Source organism: Lycium barbarum, chromosome 1 (assembly GCF_019175385.1).
Source record: "Lycium barbarum isolate Lr01 chromosome 1, ASM1917538v2, whole genome shotgun sequence".
In the NCBI taxonomy this organism is placed as follows: Eukaryota; Viridiplantae; Streptophyta; class Magnoliopsida; order Solanales; family Solanaceae; genus Lycium; species Lycium barbarum.
The window spans coordinates 157,345,872-157,369,738 of NC_083337.1; the positions used below are offsets into that span (position 1 = coordinate 157,345,872).

The 23,867-nt window shown below is 32.6% G+C and overlaps 1 pseudogene; it reads right to left on the reverse strand.

The window, feature by feature from the left end:
• Nucleotides 1-20,278: 20,278 nt before the first annotated feature.
• On the reverse strand, nt 20,279-23,494 carry LOC132616946 (membrane-associated progesterone-binding protein 4-like; annotated as a pseudogene).
• Nucleotides 23,495-23,867: the final 373 nt, after the last annotated feature.

The following is a 23,867-nucleotide window of genomic DNA, read 5'->3' on the forward strand; positions in this document are numbered from 1 at the left end:
GCAGTGAGTCGATTTTCCATTGGTTTTGTGAACCAACGCAATGCGTCGGTTTTTTGTCCGTCGATTTTTAGAAGTTTTTTAGTAGTGTATATAGAAGGAGATTACAGAGCGTTATCAAAAATGAATGGCGCTAAAGATAAATGATGCCAAGCGGCCAATGTCTAAGAAGTTGTCACGGAAGAGAGCGTAAGGTAAGATGAACAGATTAGCATAACTCATATTGTCCTATTGAGTATAAGTTACTGAATATAGGAAGGTCCTTGATGAGATTATTAGTTGTAAGAATATAAACCCGTAAGCTTATTACTTATTGATTGACGCTTTCATATTAGCAGTCAAACGAGCTAGATATATCACATGATTTACAGAAAGAAAGAGTCACATAACCTCTAGAATCAGATCTTTAAAGTTCTAATAAGGATAGTTATAAGTTCATAACGTAATCATAAACCTTCTTAATGATAGAGTGAGTAGGACATGAATAAGAAGGTAGCAAGTTGCTTAATAAGGATTGTAAGTTCTTAACTATAGCAAGTTACTTACGAGCTTATGAGTTTGTGGATAAGATTCTTAACTTATTGTTGTTGACTGATACTCATATGATTGTTATGAATCTTGATAGTGTTTCACACATGCATTCATGCAAACATATATATATTTGGATTAGGTTGCACGCCGCAAAATATATATATGTAGGCGGACTCACCTTGAAGGGCGGGGGTGACACGTGTCCCCCGTAACTTCAAAAAAAAACCCTATATACATATATTTATATAGCTTGAAAAACTATCATATGTTCTAAAAAGAACCCCTCAAACATAATTGCTAAAGTAGCTCAGTTGGTAGGAGTGCCCCTGAGCTGATGCGAATAGGTCGCGACCCGAGTTCGAATCTTGGCTCCTACAGTTATTATTTTTTAAAATTTGTGCAGTAAACTGCTATAAAAATCTGAGTTAATGCATATTCTATTGTTTAGAAATATTTTTATTGTTTAGCCCCCCTCCCGTTTTACTTTTTCATTAAATCCCTCCCCCCAAAAGCCCCAATTCGAAAGATCTTTTCTCACTTCCCACTCATTTTTTCCCAACGTAATAAGCAAAAAGAAACTCCTTTGGCTCTCTCCATTCTCAAACCCTTCTTCCATTCTTCCATTATCAAGCTTCTCACAAATCACTAAGTTAGGAACGTCACCCATAGTTGAATCTATTGTCGTTATTCATTAATTTCTCCGGCAATCGAATTCGAACCAACGATCAGACTTCTCATATGGTAAAGCTTCCCCTTCTTTTTTAGTGATTAATATAGATTACTTATTATATAACTATATAGTAGTATTTAATTACTAGGGATTGAGGAATACATAACTTTATAGATTTAATTTAATTAAAAATTGTATTATCTTATACTAAGCCCTAAAATCTTATCATATTCTTAAATTTGGGATTTTGTATAATCAACTTAAGGTCCGCCTAATTCTCCTTTTCTGGCTCGCGTTTCTATTTTTTTCATTTAAAAATAATATCCATTGCTTATCCACTTTTTATAAAAATACCAATCCTATTATGAGCAAGTCATTCATTTTTTTTCTTTTTTCTGAGGTGAATAAAATATTACCAAACAAAGTCAGGGTTTTTTTTTTTTTTCAAATGGATTTGGGAGAAGTTTATTGGTTATTTGTCCTCTTTTTAATAATATAAAATGATGATAATGAGCCTAAGATTAATTACGTAGTACTATTAGTGATTTTTTAAAAATAATTATTTAGTTTGTTCCTTTGAGAAGTATTTGCAACTGTAAGCAATGATAATATTATTAACCATTTTCAAAAAATGAAAACGCGTCGAATTCAAGTATGATTTGATGATGTACTTTTGTTATATTAGTATCAAATTAATTATTATATTAGTATCAAATTAATTATATTTGATAATATTGAAATTTGTACTTTGCTATTGTAATCAATAAGTTTTTTAAGAGTCGGATGCCTAACTTTGTCGCTAGTAATTGACGCACTAAAGATAATGGTGCCCCCATTGCACTTAATATATATATATATATATATATATATATATATATATATATATATATATATATAGAGAGAGAGAGAGAGAGAGAGAGACCTCGCGAGTCCCCCATAGGTCACGACTAGATGGAATAACCACTAGAGTGTGTACCAAGTTTGAGATATGGCCATTGCATCGCATTGCATAGTATGCATTCATCATCCTTTACATTTGCCTTCGGGGCTATACACTGTCTTCGGACCATTCATGTTGCCTTTGGGGCAATGCATATATCGATGGGTCTTATGGACAGTCTATGAAACGCATAGGTACCATCATGAGCAATTCATATACACAACATTGCATTGATATCACATGTTGCATCTCTTTAGCCAACAATGGCTTTCAAGTTTACAGAAAGTAAAGAAAGATAGGAAGTTCAGAAAGAAAGAATCTAATGAACAATGATCCTAAGTACTATAGTAAATGATTCCAAAACATCGCTTCACGTAGTGACCCAAAAGGTATCACCAGAAAGACAACAAAAGATTCAGGAAGACGGAAGTATAGTAAGATTTATGATAAGTCTCCATAAAGAATTACAGAGTCATCAGTTACGATTTGATTTGATTATCTTTCAGTTATTTTTTCTCGATTTCAGTTTAATTGTATACATTTCGTGTCTGCTTTACGTATTCGGTACAATCTTTGTGTACTGACGTTCCTTGGTCGGGGCCTCTGCATTTGTTTATGTTTCACATTGCAGGTTTAGGTATACCGAGTGGCAGGTGTGCATCCTAAATGATACAGATGTTCAGCGAAATGGTGTAAGCTCCACTTCTTCCTGGAGTTAACTTAGATCTTGTACTTGTATGTATAGAGATTATGGGTAGGTTGAGGCCTGTCCCGACGATGTTATGTCAGTCAGATGTTCGTAGAGGATTCATACACGTCTGTGGTTGGTATTGTGATGAGGAGCTAATATAATCTTCTCGATGGTATTGTGACACGAATTAATGAATTGAGTATTGATACTGAAAGGTACGAAAGACTGTTCTGTAATAGGTATGGTTTTGCACATATGTGGCCAAGATTATGGGCTCGTGGTTCGAGAAAAGTTTCGAAAAAAAGAGGTACATTGATATGTCCAGCGTCCGAGGTTCGTTCCAGAGCGGAGGTTTGTGCTCGGTCCGAGGAGTATTCTGGAACAAGTGGTACATGGACACCATGGGTCCGCTGCAGGTCATGACTACTGAGCAATGACATCAGTTAGCATGTGTGTACAGTGAGTGTGGTTATTATGGTAAACTATTTCCGTTGATTGTGATTCTTGATATCTTTGTGATTGATTGTGATTATCCTTGGTTGACTTGTATGGTTTATTGAATTTCATGTCTGTTGACTGGCTTGTTTATTCTATTGATTTTATAAGATATGCATGATACTAATCTTAGTCGGCCTATGATATCTATCGGTACATAGTGTTTGTACTTATACTGCCTTGTTGCATTCTTTTGAGTGCAGATTGTGATACGGAGACTGCTACCCGCCCTCACATCTAGCGTGGAGGACGTTTGCTGATAGATTTAGGGTGAGCTTCTTCCCATGCCAGGCCGCCCGAAGATCTTCTCCTTATGATGTTTTTTCTTATTCTAGACATTATGGATTTAGTAGTCAGATTTCATTCCTTAGACATGTTTTAAATTAGAGTCTTGTACGATGACTTTTGGATTTTGGGAATTTTGTAATAGTTAGACTTCCGCACTTATTTCAGTATTTTATGGCATGACTTATTTTGTTCATTTGATGTTTAAATGAGTAATAACTGATTAGCTTGGTTAATATAAAACTGGATTTGAATGAATAGGTGTCTTGTGTGTTGGTTCGCCCACTAGGATTTAGTTGGGTGCCAGTCATGGCGGGTTGGGTCGTGACAAAGTGTCATCCATTATTTCGCCTTGAAAAACATTAAGAGCAAGCTCTAGCTAATAGAGTGATTCTTCCTGTTTGGTGATCATAACTTTTCTCAATTCCAATGATTTCTTGAGTTGAAGACGATTGCTCTTTCTTTCACGAAATCAAAATCATAGACATGAAAATCATTTGGTGAAGGTAGAAAGAAAATAATCTTGAACATAATGTAGAGAACTTTTTTTTATTATTTAAAGACCTACAACAAGATCATGCTTAAAGAAATACATATATAATATTTATAAATAAATTAAAAATATTTTTGGCTTTGAAATTTACAACTGCAGAAGAAAGCTTAAAAGAAACTGCAGTCCTACACCTTATGTATGCCATAACTTAGTTTATTATTATATAAAAAAAAACTTTTTTTTTAATTTATTTGTGTATTTTCATCACCACCAATGTGAGCGTCTTCTATGGACGTGCCAATGTGCCATTCGACAATAAAAATACTATTAGATGGTTGATTTCAATAAAGATAAAATCAGAAAGAATAAACACAGTGATACAAAAGTGTGATTAACACTGAATGACGTCCAGTAGATGGATAAATTCTCTATCAAGCACATGTTATTACATTTTATGGATAAAACACAAGATAATATTATTACTAAATATGAAAAATAAACTTCTGTTCTAACTATATATATATATATATATATATATTAGTTAAACATACTTTAAAAAGAAATACATCTATATTATAAGCTTAAAAGTAACTACACACATGTCTATATTAGACTAACTAATTCAAGATGTTGTTAGTTATTTGATCTTGGTTTAATATAAACCAAAAAATTACCTGAGCCAATAATTAACTTGTACAGTAAATTGGTTAGCCAACCAGTTACTTAGGAATACCGATCACCATGAAATTACTCCTTTGTAGGTAACTCTGTTTTTGCAGAGGCCTTCATGAGATGCTCCCGTTGTACACTAACCTGGCTATTAACCAGATTAATTGGTTAAGCAATTTATTGATGCAAATTTATATTGGACTTATGAGGTTCCATTGCTTCACCCTCAATGGCTATGGGTTGGAAATAGGAGTTCTGAGTTTAATGTCGCCAGCTCGACTTATTGACTTCTTGATTCATCATTTAATCAGAGTCACCGATAGTTGTTCCTCAAATTGTCCTCCAAAATATAATTTCAGCCTATGACCATTTACCTTAAACTTATTTCCGCCAGTAATCTATTGAATTTCAATAGCTCCATATGAAGTGACATTTGTAACATTGTAGGGACCTGTCCACTGGAATTTTAATTTTCTTGGAAATAGCCTAAGCCTGCTATTATAAAGAAGGACCAATGAAATATTATTAATCCTTTTCGAGGCAGAAAAATTTAAAAAGAAATTTTAAAAAATATAATCTGGACTGCCTCAGATATCAAATTTATACATATGTAGATGTAGAACAATGTGGAAAAAACTGCTCCATAAAAGAAAGAATCAAGAAAAAGAAGATAAAACATATAGCTAGTGGCCCCTTAATGGGGCCACCGGGGGTGGGGTGGTGGGGTCACTAAGGTGGTTTAGGGCAAGGGTATATGTGGATTTTTGTTATTTTGTTTCTTTTATTTTTGCCTCATGGAATACGAATAGGTTCAAATCAATTGTAAATTATACAATTTGTATCGGGTGTTTATATCAAACTAATTCAATTTATTCATGATTAAATAATTTAATAAAGTGAAAAAACTAATTAATCATAGTTTAATGCTAGAAATATATATATATGCAAATACCGAACATGCATTTAACGATTTGATATAAACACAAATTTTTATTTTGCCCAAATCAGTTGCCACAGCCAATCCATCTTACCTTTGATAGGGCATCAAGGATCTGAATTACAATAGCAATCTCTAGGCTCTAGACATGTGCAATGGGGGGCATGACTGACGGGAACACGTTTTTTTTTTTTTTTTTTTTTTTTTTTTTTTTTGTTCATTCATTATAGAGAAAGTGACACAATGACAAACTTCGTTCTCCAATACGGAGCTATCATAATCACGTATATTTCAAACTCTATCTTCCTAATCCTGAAAATACCACTTTGTCTAGATGCAGTCCCAAAAGATTGCACGATAGACGATTTGCTTTTTTGCTATAAATACTTACATATATAGACAAACGCACACTTCATTTACTATTCCCTTTGAAGACAAATTACATACTAAAGAATCATCCACTCCGTGATCATTTGTGCTAAATCACTCCGTGATCATTTGTGCTAAATTCAATAACATCTAATATATATATATATATATATATATATATACATATATATGGGACAATCAAAGGACTTTAGTCCTCACAAAAGTTTCCAAATTAATATCAAACTTTTCAATTAATTACTTTTAGGTCCTTTTTTATTATATAAGATAATTTTTTCAAGAATGTAATTTTAGCCTAATAAAAAAGTTATGGACAATTTTATATGTCGCCTTCAAAATATCTATGATTTATTATAAATACAGAAAGTAAATTTTTTTAAATGATGTCATATGGTGTTGAAAATGAAGACACTGTCATCCATTGAGATCGGGTTATCTTTAAAATCTCTTGGTTAACTAATTTTTTTTTTAGTATAGAGAATACATGAAGAATTAAATTTTATTGAATCTGGAGGTTCAATTTAATAAATATAGGTTATTTCTTGAATTTCATCTGAAACTAAGGTGAAAAATCACATTTAACTAGCATAAACCCTTGACGCAAGATAATGAATAAAAATTTAATAAATATCAAAACAAATCGATTTTTATCTATGAATAAAATCACACGCTCACAGATTCACAAAAAGACGAAAATATTTTTTGATTTATAAGCTTTGCAAGTTGTAATTATCATACTTTATCATAATCAATGTTAGTATAGGATATCGAGTCATTGTGTCCCTTTGGGATTTGCTAGTTTTTCTACTTAACTTTCTTCCTCATAAATAAATTCTTCATTAAAAATCATCTAATTGTGTGACGAATAAACTTTAATAATTATAAAACTTATCAATAAGATATCATTAACCTGCAAATACATTAAATTAATTATGCGGTAGAAAATGTGTCACATTATACATATTTGATAAGAATTTCTATTTTTATATTTTGAGTTTGAGTCTAAACTTAGCACAGACCTTACCGTAACTAGTACGTGTATATATATATATACAGACACACATAAAATCACCCATTAGGCTTGGGTGAGCTTTTACTCCATCATAGCAAACGGGAAGGGGGGCTAAAGCCGAAACTCCATAACAAAAGTAGGATGAAGGTATATTGGCCATGCTATACGGTATACATCAAGTTATCCCCTTCAATATAAGCTTTACTACCAATGAATCTGTAGCCAGTGATTTATGTTTTTCCCATATACAGCCACAATTTTTTATTTTTTACTTTTCCTCTCTTTTGCGGAAAAGTTTCCAGTCAGACTGCTGGTTGTTGCGAAAACTTCGGATTTGAGTTATATTTGACTGCGAGGGAAAACACAGAAATTGTCACACGTACATAGCCTGTAACTCAGCCGGTCACCTTTATGACTGATTTATTAGCTGTTCAATTCAATACTTCCTCCATTCAATAATAATAAGTGACTTTTTAAGCTTATGCACTCCCTTAAAAAAGTGTTCACTTTAGGAGTGTTTTTACTTACTCCTAATTAAATGTCTAGAAAAAAAAAGTTTAATAATTTTTTATTATGTAAATAAGGGTTGGAAGAATAAGATCAATTTCTTCTTGAAATCCTAAAGCATCATTTATTTTGAAACAAAATGAAAAGTCTAAAAAATCATTTATTATGAAATAGAAGAGTAATATATAAGTATATTGTCCATCTATCTTTAAAAAAAAAAAATTGTTCAGTGTTTATTTTTAGTTTGTTTTGATTTGTCATAATTTTGTAAGAACCCGCACAAAGTAGGTCATCATCGAAAAAGAAAAGAATGCCTCGTGTTCTTTTTTGTTTTTTCACTAAGCCATCACCTTGAGCAGTGTGCCTTTCACTATTAAAAAAAATCACTATTTTCTCATTAAAAAATCTTTAGTGCTATTTAGTGGGAAAAATATAAATAGTAGAATTTTCATACCAAAAATTTATAAAGTTTCTCAGCGTTTAAATGGAAATATGTTTTTCACCATGCATTTTTATAATGAGATTGTCCAGTAGAAATGAGATGAGAAAATCATATTTTATAAAATAAATTTTTCACTGAATATCGATAAAAAAAATCTCTTTTTCTAATAATGTTCGGTGTGTGGGGGGGGTGGGTTGGGGGCGGGGGTGGGGGTGCTTGACCCCTGTAATGTCTATCTATCATACATCAAACAAAGAAGTGGGGATATCTTATCTTCAAAAAACAAACATCCAAGACCAGAACATTCACTCTTCCAAAAATATTATGGAAGGGATATTTCTATACATGAGTACTTCCATATTTATAAAATTAACTTAAAAAAAAAAAAAAAAAAGGTCTTGTCATATCTTCTTATAGTAGGAAGTTGCCACGTTTTAATTTAGTTGAAATGGTCATTTTACCTCTTCGGGAGGACGCTAGAAAGAATAGTAAACTATTTCCACCTGAGGATCGGAGACTAAATTAGCTAAGAAATCAGTCACCCGACTAGGTTCCTTAAAACAATGTGATTCAACAACCTTGGCATTCTTTTTTAAAAAAACCTGTGAACAATCTGTGATTACCTTCCTCAACTTGAGGTTGCTCGTATCCCCATCTTCAAGCACATTAACAATAATTAGGGAGTCCAGTTCAAGATTAAACCTGTTGAACAATGCATAATCTCATAATTGAAAAAGAAAAACGATTAGAATTTTAACCTTATGTTTAGTAGGCGCTCAGACATGATTTGGTTGAGATTATAAAAAAAGTAGTATTTGAAATTGAAGTTCAAAAAAGATACTCTCTCTGTCCCAATTTATGTGATATTTTTTGCGAGATTAATTTGACTAAACTTTAAAGCTAAATTGGATCAGATTAACTCAATATTTTAAGATTTAGATGCATTTGAAAACTACATGAAAAAGTACTACAAGTTGTAACTTTTCTCATATTAATTTGATGAAAAATGCATTTTAAAATGTTGATCAAAATTCATGCAATTTGAATTTCGAAAAACGAAAAGTATTACATAAGTTGGGACAGAGGGAGTATTTAAAAGTTGAAGTTGCGTTATCGATCCTCTTTCACCAAGATGCCTTTTTAAAGATATTTTCCAGCACCAGACAAGATGGACCTGAAAATAAAGTCGAAATTTTGTGGATGAAAACTTAAATAAACTTCTAAAATGAGTTATTCAAACTTAATATTTATATTTCAATGACTGTTGTAATGACAATATGAAAGGGGGGCTTCTTCTTTGGTCAATATTAGATTATCAATTGAAATGCTCCATCCAGGTATTCTTACAGAATTAAAATTCACTTCATTAGTCCCTTACTATAGCTTCAATCCTATTTAGTCCTCTAGAGCAAGCTGGGCATTCTTATAAAAACAAATACATAGTAAAAAATTCCTTATCATGGATATTCAGTGTCAGTTATCAGACTCCTTGGAAATATACTTATTCAATTAGAACTTTTGGCTCTGTCACTGTGTACTGCATGTCTTGGGAATGTTCAAAATTATTTATCTACTTTTGAACTTCACTAAAAATACACAAGACCTAGGTGATAAACGGTCATGGCACATTCCACAACAGTGATATTCAAATTACAGAAAAGGTAAAGCTAGTGACCGGCAACACCTCAGTTTTTCCCTTCTTAAATGTAGTCCTACCGTTCACTTTTACTTGTCCACTACGGGCTTTGCACATTTCTTAAAAAATAATAAATGAAGTGCATATTTTACCATGATACTCATATTAATTATTGTATTGGGAATTTGAAATGAGTAATAAATGCTAAGGGTAGAACAGGAAAAACAAAATTTTTTTCTCTTGATATGCGAAAGTGGACAAATAAAAAAAAAAAAAACAGCCCGGTGCATTAAGCTCCCACTATGCGCGGGGTCCGGGAAAGGGCCGGACCAATCTATTTTTTAGAATAGTGGACAAGTAAAAGTGAATGGAGGGAGTAATAAAGGAATAAATTTCTAGTTGTAATCTAATTTAGAATTTAATTACTTAACTCACAGAAAATACTATACAGCTCCCCTATTAATTGGAGTTTTTTGGAATGATGAACAAATGCATATGATCTCACTTCTCAAATGTTTAATTAGAATTATGAGAAGTAGCACAACTAACAGATACGATATCTTTCATCCCTATAAATGAAAGAGAGAGTTAAGGAAGTAAAAAAGATACAAACATTTGACATCTTCCAGATAATCAAGCACCAATTACCTTTTTGTATTCAAATTAAAACACAGGTTTATATAATAATGAGCTTTTTAATTCCCATCTATTATGCTCAAAACCTCTCTCAAGTCTCAGCTTTGTTAATTTGACCTTACTATCTATACCTTAGAGAATAAACAGAAATGGAAGATTAATTTGGCCCTTGCTTTTCTGCTCTTTAACCTTCTTTCTTCAGTTTAGTTTTTTCAGCAATATTTCATCTCTCTGCATATCACGAGCAATTCGCCATAAAGATGAATATAGTTACATGTGATGATGATAAGCCTAAAATTATCATGTCCCTATAGCTTCTTTTCGTTTTTATTTACAAGTTATCCAGAGATTAAGCCTTCCAGTTAGTCATTCTATTTTTGTGCTTCATCTTTTTGGCGAAGACTATATATAAATTTAACGCATCATGTGATTGATCGGCTTTTCATTTAATTTGTCTCACCAGATTTTGTTTGATTAAACCTTAAAAGTTTGGAGGCCTAGAACAGCATGTGAATACAGTAATTCCTTAACATCACATGATCTTTTAGCCTTATAAAGTCCATTATCCCACGCCATAGGACCAATGATACCTACTTCTTTAGGGAATATGTCTATCAAACGCATCTAAAAGTAGCATAAGCTAACCTCTATCTAAGACATAATTGATTAAGCTCTAAATGCAAATCTAATTATAAATTAGCAAAAGTAAGAGAAAGAGTGGAGGGTTAATTACATGTAAAGGAGAGCTTACTAACATCTCATTGCTTAGACGTATCCTTTGAGTGCTTGGGAAATCCCAGGAGATTTGGATCGTCTAGCAATTAGCTATAAAGGCATATAAAAAAAAAATTAAAAAATCAGACATTAACAATAATTTGGTCAAAACGTGGAGAGGAACATATTTGAACCATCTAATATATTTCTCCCACTTTTTATAACTTCCAAAAATATTTCAAAGCAAGAGATAACCGAAAAGAAGTCTACAAGTATGTAAATCAAGACCAATAACTTTTCTTTATGGAATTTTCGCTTCTCATCTGAAACCTAAACCGAAAAACCAACCTAGTACTAGTGGTATATATCATAGAAATCTAGTGTCATGGGATGAATAACATCTTGTACTTAACTATGTACATAAAATACATATATACGAAAATATGAGATGATTTTCTTGAAAAGAGAAGAACGAAAACGAGAAAGCAGGAGAGCAGGCTGAAGGTGATGACAGAAGCATAGAGAGCACAAATGAATTGAGATGCTTTTGCCCCAAATTTAGCATATCATCATTAGTGCTCTCTATCTTCTGTCAACAATTATCGCCATTTCTTCCCCACTTCCCATCAATAACCCTAATACCCTAAATCAAACAGTTGCAATATTATCAATTATTTATTTTCTTCAGGACCAAAATTAAGGAAAAAAAGAGATTTTCCTTTTTCGGGGGGGGGGGGTGAAGGGGAGGGGGGGGTGTTCTAGAGGCAGAAAGGGTGTTGGGACTATGAGAGAAATAGATGTTTTGAGGGTTAAACCTATTGAAGAGTAACAGTGGAGAGGGGTCTTTTTATAGGAAAAAATAGGAAGTGAGAGAAGGATAGATCAAGGAAAGGTTATTCGTGATAAAAAGGGTACTGTGTGTACTATCCATTTTGTTATAACAGTCTTTCACGAGTTGAGTTTTGGTAAAAGGACGCCCAAAGATCCTCTTTCTACTTCTTAACCACCCCCACTTCCAAGGAACGAGTCCAATCCTTACATATTTACCGTGAGATATCGGTTTCCATCCTTAGGTATATAATAATCATTTTTGGTGGGAGAGTTTAATCCAACAAAATAATCAGTGTCCGCATTAGAACCCGATTATATTCAGATTCGTGCCGCGTAGGGCTCATTCGGAAAAATCTCTTCCTACAAGGATTTATTCATACTCAAAGCTCAACCCGAGTCGAGACCTCTGGTTAAGTAAGGATGATCTTTTAGTCATTCTAATGGCTATTTCCCTATCTCCTTTCATATATTTTCTCTATTAACCTATTAAAATAAGTCATTAAAGTTACTATAATGTATAATTTCTTGACTGAATAATACTTACATAACCTAATAATTATAGTGTAATTTTCAAAAAGCCCCTAGATAGGGAAAAAAAAAATTCTTACCAAACTAGAGAAATATGAGGATTCTCCTGTTTTCCATTGTTAATAAGATAGAAAGTCAACTGATAACCTTTTTTTGCTTAAAAAGATTGAATTTTAAGCTTTAGAATTCGTACAAGGGGAGGTTAAAAAAGAAATGCGGCGCAGTAACAATTTACAACATTAAAGAAAGACTGACATGAATGGAGGATATGATTTATGCAATCATTCCAGATCTTGGTGGTTATCAGTATCTTCTGTGCTTTGATTTTAATTGGTAAGTTTGAACCATTCACCGCCCACAAGTTTCACCTTCTAAAAGATCCTCCTCCTGCTTTTTTTCTGATTTGTACTCTTCACCCTGAGCTCGCGAGCCGAATTCTCCGTATCTTTCCTGATTTCTCAAACCTTTTTTTCTTTGATGGCTTTTCTTTCACCGTTCGTTTTTGGCAGAATACATAATAAATATTTCTATATTTGACAAAGTATTATTCAGATTCTCATGGATAATATTTGGTCCTAATTTCTTTTTTATTCTTGGTTTTCTTATAATTGTTACCTCCTCAAACGATAATTGGTCCTAATTACCTCCATGCCCTTGATTTTCTACAATTCAAGTGATTTTAAATGATATGGCGCGTGAAAATGTGAATTAATAGCCACTATCATATTAATTTGATGTGTAAACAAAATATAATATATCATATATTTTCTTGTATTTAGTAATTCTAATGGTTATTTCCTTATAACGTTTCATATATTTTCTCTATTCCTCTATTAAAATACAGGCCAAATTTTCATTCTTTTACCATTTTTCTTTTGAGGAGATAATGATTATAGAAAAGTCAAATTATAAGGAACTAATTGAGACCATATATAATTTAAGAGGATAACGATTATAGAGTCACGTACAAAGGGGTAATTAAGTCCAATATATAATTTAAGGTGGATCTAAATAAAATGCATTAAATTTAAATAGAAGTTTAGGCATTTTTCCAATTTTTTTACAAAGATGAAGATAATAAGGTCCAGCTGGTAGGTAATAATATCCTGTGCAAAGACCTTTAAAGGAAGCAAGTTGATAAAGGGGTGGGAGCAGCTAGCCTGCAACAAAGCATGTGCATTCTATGCTAGCGACCTACATGATAGTAAGACTTCCAACTCTTCAATAATTATTCTGACATGCCTTTCTATCTTCTGGCGATGCATGCACTTCTTTTTTCCTATCCATTTTGGACTCAATTAATTTGAATTCGTGTTAAGAGTCATACTATAAGAGTAAGACATTTTCTATTAATTAAGGAGCCTTTGGAAATGGTTTGAAACCATGGTTTCAAATCATGGTTTAACATCATATTTGGACATGTAATTTTGATACAGTCAGACCTCTCTATAATGGCTAAAATTTTTTCGGAACCTTTTTTTTATATTATATTTTACTTCTCTATAATAGCATTTTACCTATAACAGCAACAGCCAACTTTATAGCAGTACGCTCTTTGTAAAATTACCCCTCATATAACAGTTATCTTCTTTTTCTGGTAATATAATAATTAACCATCTTTATAAAAATAGAATATCTATGATTACCAATAATAAGAGTCAAAATTTTGACCGAATGTTTGATCATTTAATACACTATTTATGACCAAAAAAATATCATATGAATATATATATTTTCATCATTAAACGATTTTCCTTCGTTATACAAAGTGTAATTAAGCTTAGAATTTGACAATTAAAAATGAAAATTAGATTTTATGCATCTTTTTTGCCTATAACAGCGAAGTATTATTTAAATGTCAATGGTGTTATAGGTGTATAACAGTCATTCTCTATAACAGCTGAAAAATTTCGGACCCAACCATGCTGTTATAGAGAGGTTTGACTGTATCTTAAATTGTATTTTCTCTTATAGACATAAAAACTCACAAGTTGTGAAACTATCAAAACATTCTCAATTCTTATACAATCTTATCAAATGAGCAAGTCATAGTTCATAACAAAATTAATACGCTACTAGAAGGCCTTTCTAGAAAATATAACATCAATTGATTAAACTTTAGTTCAATAAAAACGAAAATTTAACATGAATAGTAATGTAACTACTCTTTAATATAATCCTCCCACATGGTAGACATAAATAAAGGTTGGTGGAAGTTAATAAGATTGTTAAATGGTTGGTGGGAGTAATTGTTAAAAATATTTACCAACTTATGGCTCTTTTTTTTTATAAAATATAAACTTATAGGCCAAGTTTTATATTTAAATTTTTAAAACCATGGTTTCAAACCTAAATCTTGCCTTTTTGGATGATTTGGGGTTTCAAACCATGGTTTGAAAGTATGAGATGAAATGCATGTGCAAACGCTCATTTCATCTCATGGTTTCAAACTATGATTTCAAACCGCATGTCCAAACACCTACTAAGTTTCATACCTATGACTCAAATTCGAAACTTCTATTTAATACTTACCATTTCAGCACTACCTTTGATGATGCATTACACTTAATATGCTATTTTCTTTCTCAAGTATTAGGTGCTTTTTTTTAGTACTACTCCCTCTATTTCATTAGTTTTAGTTTGATTCGACATGAAACTTAAGAAAAGTAAGATTTTTTTAAAAACATATTGTATAATGTAGCAAATGCACTTGAATTTTGTGAGCTCTTAATCATGTTACGTATGATTTTAGAGTTAAAGAGTACTTAATATATATATAGGTAGTGATATTCTTTATGGAGACTAAAAAGACACATAAACTGAAACTAACAAAGAGCACTCGAGTTTTCTTTTAAAATAGTGGGGTTGGAAGCTAATGACTTTTTTAAGCAGCAGGTCACCTAAAAAATATTCAATTAACAAGTTATGATGTCTCAGTTGAAGTTAGCATTTCTTTGATTTCACCCCCTTCATTTCCTTGGGGAGAAGAAAGAACGTTCCAGGACTCAATTTGTGTGAACTTTTACGGTCACAATCTATATATAGACAATATATGAAAATATTTACAATATTAGGTCATCTAAAAAATATAATTACATGTATAATTCATATTAAGTAGAATTAATAATTCAAAAAATGAACCAACAGGTTAAAATACACTGATATGGTAGAACCTTTATACACTGGTAGAGGGTACAGTCAGTGGCGGACCTACGTTTGCAAGTATGGGTGCTTCAGCACCCATTGAGTTTGGCCAAATTAGTTTATTTATGCATAAATAATTCTTTAAAAACTCTATAAAGTACTATGAGCACCCATGTTTGATTTTTATGAGCACTATGAACTTATATTAAAATTAATGGAGCACCCACGACTTATAAATTCTAGATCCGCCACTGGGTACAGTTAAACTCAATTTTTTTCATTGGTCCCAAATGAAACTAAAGGACAAGGCTGTGATATGACCCTTAAGATTTGTGCTTTAATTACCTCTATGGTTTGTTTATATACTACTAATATTTGTTTCAGATATCCACACCTAATTCACATGCTACTCGTGTTCACAATTACCTTTATGTTCAAGTTCAGAACTCCTGATCCTGTTTATAGTCAATACTTCAAATTTTGATATGAAATTTGATGTCCCAAATAGAGGAACCACTTGAAAGACCTTTTCTACATCCTTCAAACTTACCCCCCCCCCCCCCCCCCCCCCTTCCCCCTCACACACACACACGCACATATATAAGTCCTACAAAGTTTCTTGATGATGTTACATTCTCTAACCACTACGCTAAATGGATGAATATAGAAAGAGTTGTGGAATATCAAAATTAGCCTTCCTTAAAGTCAAAGCTAAAATGCAACTTGCCAAGAAACATGGAGAAGCTAAGCCGGAAATATCAATGCAATCCTCAACATACATGTCTTATTCATTCAATTGAAGCCCGTTTACTTCTTTCACAAAAAAGTAGTGGTCAAAAATGAAGGAACAGACATGTAAATGGGGTGGTGGGCGTTGATAAATGATAAGAAAAAAAATTCCAAATTAATGTGTCAAAACCGTACAGCTCCATTCAATCATCTTTACCCCATATAGTGGGCCATGAAATTATACTGATGCTTCTTTCCAATTTTGTCAAGTTTGAGCATTGATTGGACTATAGCTTTGCTGCAAAGTGGTACATAGAACAATATACAAGAAGGGTGCGGAGATTTTGTGACAATCTAGGGATATCACTATGGTAGTGATCAAATATATATAGGTTAATATGCATGCGGAAATTAATTTTATTGATTTTGTACATACATGATAGATGATTTATTATTCATATCAGGATGAAAGTTACGTTGATATATAGTTGTCGACTGGGTTGTGGACTAATATAGGATAACATTTGTAAAAGATTCACTATACTCTAGCGCATTAGAAAAGGAATCTGATTCAATTTTTGATTCATAAAAATAAGGGGACGGGAAAAGGCCGCTATTATACTATTAGAAGTGGGTCATTTGCAAGATTGGCCTTTAAAGGCACCAGTCTTTAATTTTCGTCCCTGAAATTGGTGGTCTTTAATTTTTGGCCTTCCACTTAATACATCGAGGTTCTGGGTTCGAATTCAGGCTCAGTAAAAAAAAAATCGCAAGGCACAGGTTGTAGCAAAAGTTAAGCCTTAAGATAAACTTTTATCTAGAATTAAGCCTTAAGGCAAATCTCTGCCTTAAGGCCTAAATTTTACATCAATAGACCTAATTTTGGGCAAAAGTTAAGCCTTAAGGCAGAGGTTTGCAAAATTCCAACTAAGTAATTTTTTAAATTTTTTTTAAGTTAAGTTTGAAACTCAACTTATATCTTAAGTTGGGGTCCAACTTATGTCTTACGAATCCAAACTCTATTTTGTAATTTTTTTTTTTTAATTTTTAACTGAGCAAAAATTTGAACAAAAAATTAAATAGTTTTTAGCGAAGAACAAAAATTAAAAACTACCGATTTGAGGGGCAAAAATTAAAGACCATTGCCTTTGAAGGGAATTCCGCACAAAAACATGCTAGAGGTCTTCCTTTTTTTCCGCCAAATCCCTCTCAAGCATGGGGTCAGACAGACCACTACCTGATTATTGAAATAAATAAATAAAGTAATACATGTGGAGGGGACTCTTCTACATTGCAATAGACTCGCGCTAGTAGTTTACATTATTATCTTTCCAATAATAATAATAATAGTGTTTGGACTAATTTACATGCATTTTTAATATATTGGATAACTCTATTCATTAAGACCTAGATAAAAGAAAAAATTACCTAATAATATTTTGTCTCCTTAAAAATATAAACCATGATTTTCAGTATTTACACCTACTTCATGATTTTCAGTATTTGCACCTACTTCAAGTTAATTATATAAATCTGTGATAAGGACATGGCATTGATTGGCTTCTCTAGTCTAGAACTAGAAGGCTAGAAGACCGTTATAGATTGGATCTTATCAAGGTGGTTGTTGAAAATTTGTGATAATATTCTATGCTTTTTATGGATATCTGTAGTCTTTCTTTATGATTTTGAATAGGAGATGTAATCAATCTCTACTGTTAGACTTGTCAAAACATTATCTTTTACCTTTTTTGTCTCATTTTACGTGATATCTTTTTTAAAATAATTTTTTTTATATTTAAAACAATTTTAATTTTTCATTTTATGTTTAATAAAATAATATATAATTATATAAATATATTTATCACCCTCTTTAAAGTGTATAATTAATCAAATACATCACGTAAAATGAGAGTATCATTGTCGAACAGTGAAAATCATATTCCTGTGTTTCAATTTGTTTGTCTGATTTAATCATAACACATAAAGAAAACTTTTGAATCTTATAGTCTAAAACTAAAGATACGTACAATGTACCAAAATGTTCTTTAATTTTATAGTCTTAAATATATCATGTGGAAAGTTAGAATTAAAAAATTAAAAAAAGGAAGACATTCTTTTAAATGGACTAAAAAAAGGGGGAAAAGGTAAAAAATGTCTCTCTACTTTGGAAAAGGGCTAAAAATATCTTTCATTACAAATTTGGATAAAAAATATCTCTCCCATCATTAAAGTTTTCAAATATATCCCTATCTTAACGGAAATTCCCAACATAATTCAATTTTATTTTTAAACCCGATCTAACTACATAAAAATCTTTATGCGACCAACTTGTTTCCGAATACCACATCTGGAACCACTAGACACAAAAGCGGATAACCCATATGAATTTTTTATTTAGTTGGGTCGGCGTTAATATATACTACTTGTAATAGTAATTTCAGGAAAAGGTTGGTCGTCTTGAAAGAAGGTCCAATAGCTACTGTTCATTTGGCAGTGGCAGCAATTAGAGTGCTTGTCCAGACACTACAACTGTCCAACAGACTGCCTTTTTTGGAAGAGAGAATTTTGGAGTTTGATGCCATTTTTCCTTTTTTGGGGCTAACCCACTAATGCAAATGCAAGTCATTTCACTTTATTCTTATTCTACTTTTCTCCCTCTCTTAAAGGGTAGCCGTCCATGCATCATCTTCATTCTTCTCCAATGATAGTGTCGCGTCTATGATTCCTTTGAACAATTTTTTATTCCTCTTTTAAAGAGACAGCCTGTTTGGTGCATCGGTGGCAAATTTGTGACGTACTTTTTACTATTAACGGTGCACGGAGTATATTATATTATATTGTATTGTTTAATGGAGGAAGTACAAATCAGAGGTAGTATTATTCAAGTAAATACATGAAGGAGAAAGAAAAAAATTGACCAATGTAACTATTATCTATCCGCTAACAATATTATTATAGGCTTATAGCTCAGTATAGAGTTCAGTTGAAACACTAAATTTAGGAAAGACAATGAAGGTGGAATGTCACTTATAAAACTTATTTTTCCTACTTTCATCAGGAGAATCATTTTCAAGAAACTTATTTTTCTAGAAAAAAAAATATTCTCCAAAATATTTTGACCAACCAAACATATTAACATTGAAAAACATATGTTTTCCTCCACACCAAACACTTCCTAGAAGTTTAGCTCATGATGCAAACAAAGTCAAAAGTTCCATTCTTCAGTAAAACTCTGATCCTTGATTTAGGAGGCTAAGGGGCACTGGACTCTTATCGGTGTGGCGATCGCTGATGTTCCAAACCTCGGGTATTTGAACTGGATCGGCCCAGTTTCTAAAAGCCCGCACACCCAACAGATCTCTATAAATAAGTCAATAAAAAGCCTTACAGCTTCAGTTTAATATTCGCATGAAACTGTATTTGGGCTTAAATGTTCTTTGACTTGGGCTTTTAGGTAGGCAGAATTGGAAAATAAGTTGCACCACAGGAAGACTTTATAAGTGATCTCACAGTAATTTGGTTCTAATCCGTTTGTTCAAGTAATTATAACTATAAACACTTTACTTTCAATTGGTTTTTAAGTGATCTACTTGTGGAGATAATATTCTTATCATTCATACTCAAAAGAAAATATCATCAATCAAATCCTTATCTTGCTTTTTCATAAACTAATACAAGTAGAACAAGGCCAGAAGTGACAACAGTTATGATTCCTTTTCCCCTTTTTTTCCCCCTCCAAAATAGTCCTGCTAAATGCAGGTATACAGAATACTCTTGAACATTTTCAGCATTGTAGCACTAAATTATTCATAGGAAAATAACAGTCGAATTCAACACCAATTTTAGAAAAATTCACAACTCGTCATCTTCGAATCCTTGTAATTGAAAATAGTCACTATTTAAACTTCAAGAGAATAACTATTTTTAAAAGATAAAGTCAAAAAGTGATCAGTAATCAATCCCCAAGCCCCAACTCCATTTTAATATGGAAGGTGATAAGGCCTTTATGGTGCTGCAATTACTGGTGGGCCATCAAGTGGCATGTGGTGCGTCCCTTTATTTGCCATAGGGTCTGGTGGTAACAATGTCAACTCTTTTGAGAAAGATAAGTAAATATACAAAATTCGGTCACACGGAAAATTGTACAGAATGTTTTCGATGTTACATATTCTATGATTTTTTTCATAAATAAATATCAATATCCTATGAAGTTCCACAATGCAGTTTTTATAACCGACACGTTTCTCAAAATAATCACATCCTTCGTAGACTCCCAGACCTGACTGGCCAAGATCTTCCTCTTTAAAACAAGACAACGTTTGCTCATTTTTCCTGTCAACGCTATCTCCGTAGGTCGTTAAAACTAATTTCAGATAACCATTATCACACCAAACCTCTGAACCCTCTTCCTGACTCCACCTTGAATTACAACTAGGTAGTTTAGCCTCTTCATTCTTCTGTTTTTCCTGAGCACCTTTGTCTGCCTTTGCTTCAACCCCTTTTAAGTACTTTGTGGGATCGCCCTCACTGTCATAATAGCGACCCACTAGCTTACCGGTAAATGTGTACGTTGTAAAGTAGAAGTCTCTCCTGTCGACAATATTTTTAACCTTGGAGCTGGATAAATTCCGCAGTGAGTCAGTACGTAAGTCCATCTCCTGTGAAGTTTCCTGAAGCAAATGCACGCGCAGCCAGGGGCGGATGCACCAAGAGCCGAGGGTGTTCACCCGAACACCTCGGCAAAAAATTACAGTGTATATATAGGGTAAATTTTCTGTATTTATGTGCATATATTAACTTTTGAACACCCTCAGCAAAAAACTACAGTGTATATTTAGCTTCTTCTTTTTTCCGAACACCCTGAATGAAAATCCTGGATCCGCCATTGCGCGCAGCATCTCTTCCAGCAAAATGATTGTAACCACCCCCTACTCCATAGTGTCTCTTTCCTTTGCTCACATCAAATACTGACCCAACAATACCAAGAAAATTAAATGGCAAACTTGGATCAGACCCATTGTACAGAGCAAGTTCTTCAACAAAAGTCTTGGAGAATTTTGTGGAGTAGAGTAGTGTGATTTGAGAGGGAAAATCTTTAAATGGACCATTGAGAGAAGAGCCACTATAACTGGAATCCCTAAAAATGAAGACCAACGCATTTTTTCCACCCAAAGTCTTCAACTTTTCCGTTAGCGGCTACCTCTATTGGGTTACCCCCACAAGTAATAGTATATTCGTTGCTCCTTTCTTGTTGAATTATGTCCTTGAAATTACTCCATCATCTTATAAATATCATAGTATTTCTGTGATTATAAAGTCTTCACATTAAAAAGTTTAAGTTAAATTATTTTTAATTTAAAAAGAATATCAAAGGAAAATATTTAATTGATAAATTCTATAAATCTCTAAATGTTCTCTATTTTCACAATATCTCTTATTATGAAAATAGCTAGCAGCATCTCTATTTATAATAGTATAAAATCTACTTTTAACTCAAAATAGGAAAACTTATTCCTATATATATTTGACTATAAATTCTAACTAGACATGAATTAAAATATCAAATACTAACCAATTTTAATTTCTAAGACTTTAAATTATTTTTTTCCAACAAATATCATTCTTTTTATAATGGACCAAAATCTCCATAAATTGGAACGTAGAAAATACAGATAAGGGTAATATTATTCAAGTAAATACATGTAGGAGAAGAAAAATATTGACCAATGTAACTGTTGTCTATTCACTAACAACATTAATCATAGGCTTATAGCTTAAGTATAAGCATATAGCACTATAGTAGTTCAGTTTGAAACGCTAAATTTAGTAAAATTTCAAATTCAAATACCATCAATATGAGTTGCATCAAATTTGTATGTTAATATTAGGCTTAATGCATATTCGACCCCTAAACTTGCCCTTTTTTTTCATTTGGCACCTCAATTAACTGTTGTTCCTATTGAATTCCTGAACTCGTCCTCAAGTGTGTCTATCAAACATAATCCGATTTACATAGTATTCCATCTTCAATGTAGCAACATGCTAATATATATTCTAATTTAATTATGCGATCTTTTAGCTAAGATTAGCTGCAATTGAGACGGGAAAAAAGAGTAACTATTAATTAAGCTGGCAGTGGAAGAGCAGAATCAACAGAAACCGACACATTCATGACCTAAAGAATAACTTATTACATGTCTAAAATATTACTCCACCTTCATTTCCCCAATTTAATTTGTGCTTCTAATAAAAATCAGATTTAGGGGATTTGATAGACACTTGAGGACAGTGGCGGAGCCAGGATTTATGCCAAGGGGGTTCAAAAATATAAAGAAGTCATAATGAAGAAGCTAAGGGGGTTCAACGTCTACTATATATACATAAAAAATAATTTTCACCTTGTATATACAGTGCAATTTTTCGCCGAAGGGGGTTCGGAACCCCCTAGGCTCTTACTAGGTCCGTCACTGCTTGAGGACGAGTTAAGAAATTCAATAGAAACAACACTTAGTTGAGGTGCCAAAATGAAAAAAATGGGCAAATTTAAGGGGCCACATATGCATTCAGCCTTAATATTATATACCTTTATTTACTGTGTTAGAAGTGATAATTCCTCCTGTTGGTACCCAAGGTGATTCTTCAATAAAACTCCAATCCTTGATTTAGGAGGCACGAGGAGAACTAAGCTCGATCACTGATCTTTACCTTGGGCACTTGAACTGGATCGGCCCAGTTTCTAAAGCCCATATACCCAAGAGATCCATAGAAATAAGTCAATTCAAAACCTAACAGCTTCGGTTTAGTCCAGTATTGAACTGTATCTGGGCTTAAATGTTCTTTGACTTGGGCTTTTAGGTAAGCAGAATTGAAAAATAAGTTTCACCCAATGGAAGATTTTTTAAGTGATCTCACCGAATTTTTGTTGACTGATCGACTCCAACTGATTGCTCATCTTTATGATCAAGTTCTACTATATTGTAAATGGGAATAAGCACACAGGTCAACATGCCTGCTTGGCTTATTTGGGGCATTTTGGTTATTTCAATCGAAATGGAGCAACATGTTTGGGTGGAAGAAAATTTTACTGTAGTTGTTGTATAACTCTTTGAATGTCTGGACTAAAATGTTCTTTGCTTATGTCATTTTCGTCAGTACACTCTTGCCCACATAATTTTGTACCCCACGTCCAGCAAATCTAGGCCCGACTTAATCTTCCATTTCACACCTACTTATACTTATATGTAGCTTAATCAGGACAGCACAACTATTTTCTTGTGTAAATTGTTAAAGTATTAACACCAAAAAAGGATGTGTGTGATTGGAAATTGTAACAATTTCTAAAACTTTAGCCTTACAAACATGAAGAGATTGTATTTACATCTCGTGGGGAAATCTTCAAAAGCACAGTTTAAATGGATTAAAAAATGCAGCAACAGAGCTATTTTTGCTTTAGTGCCAATATGTTTATTTATGAGTTAACTTAAAGTTTGTATCACATAATATGAATATAAACATATTATATGTTTCATGTTTCTTAAATATTACTCCCCGTCCATTTACTTGTTCATGTTTAACTTGACACGCTCATTAAGA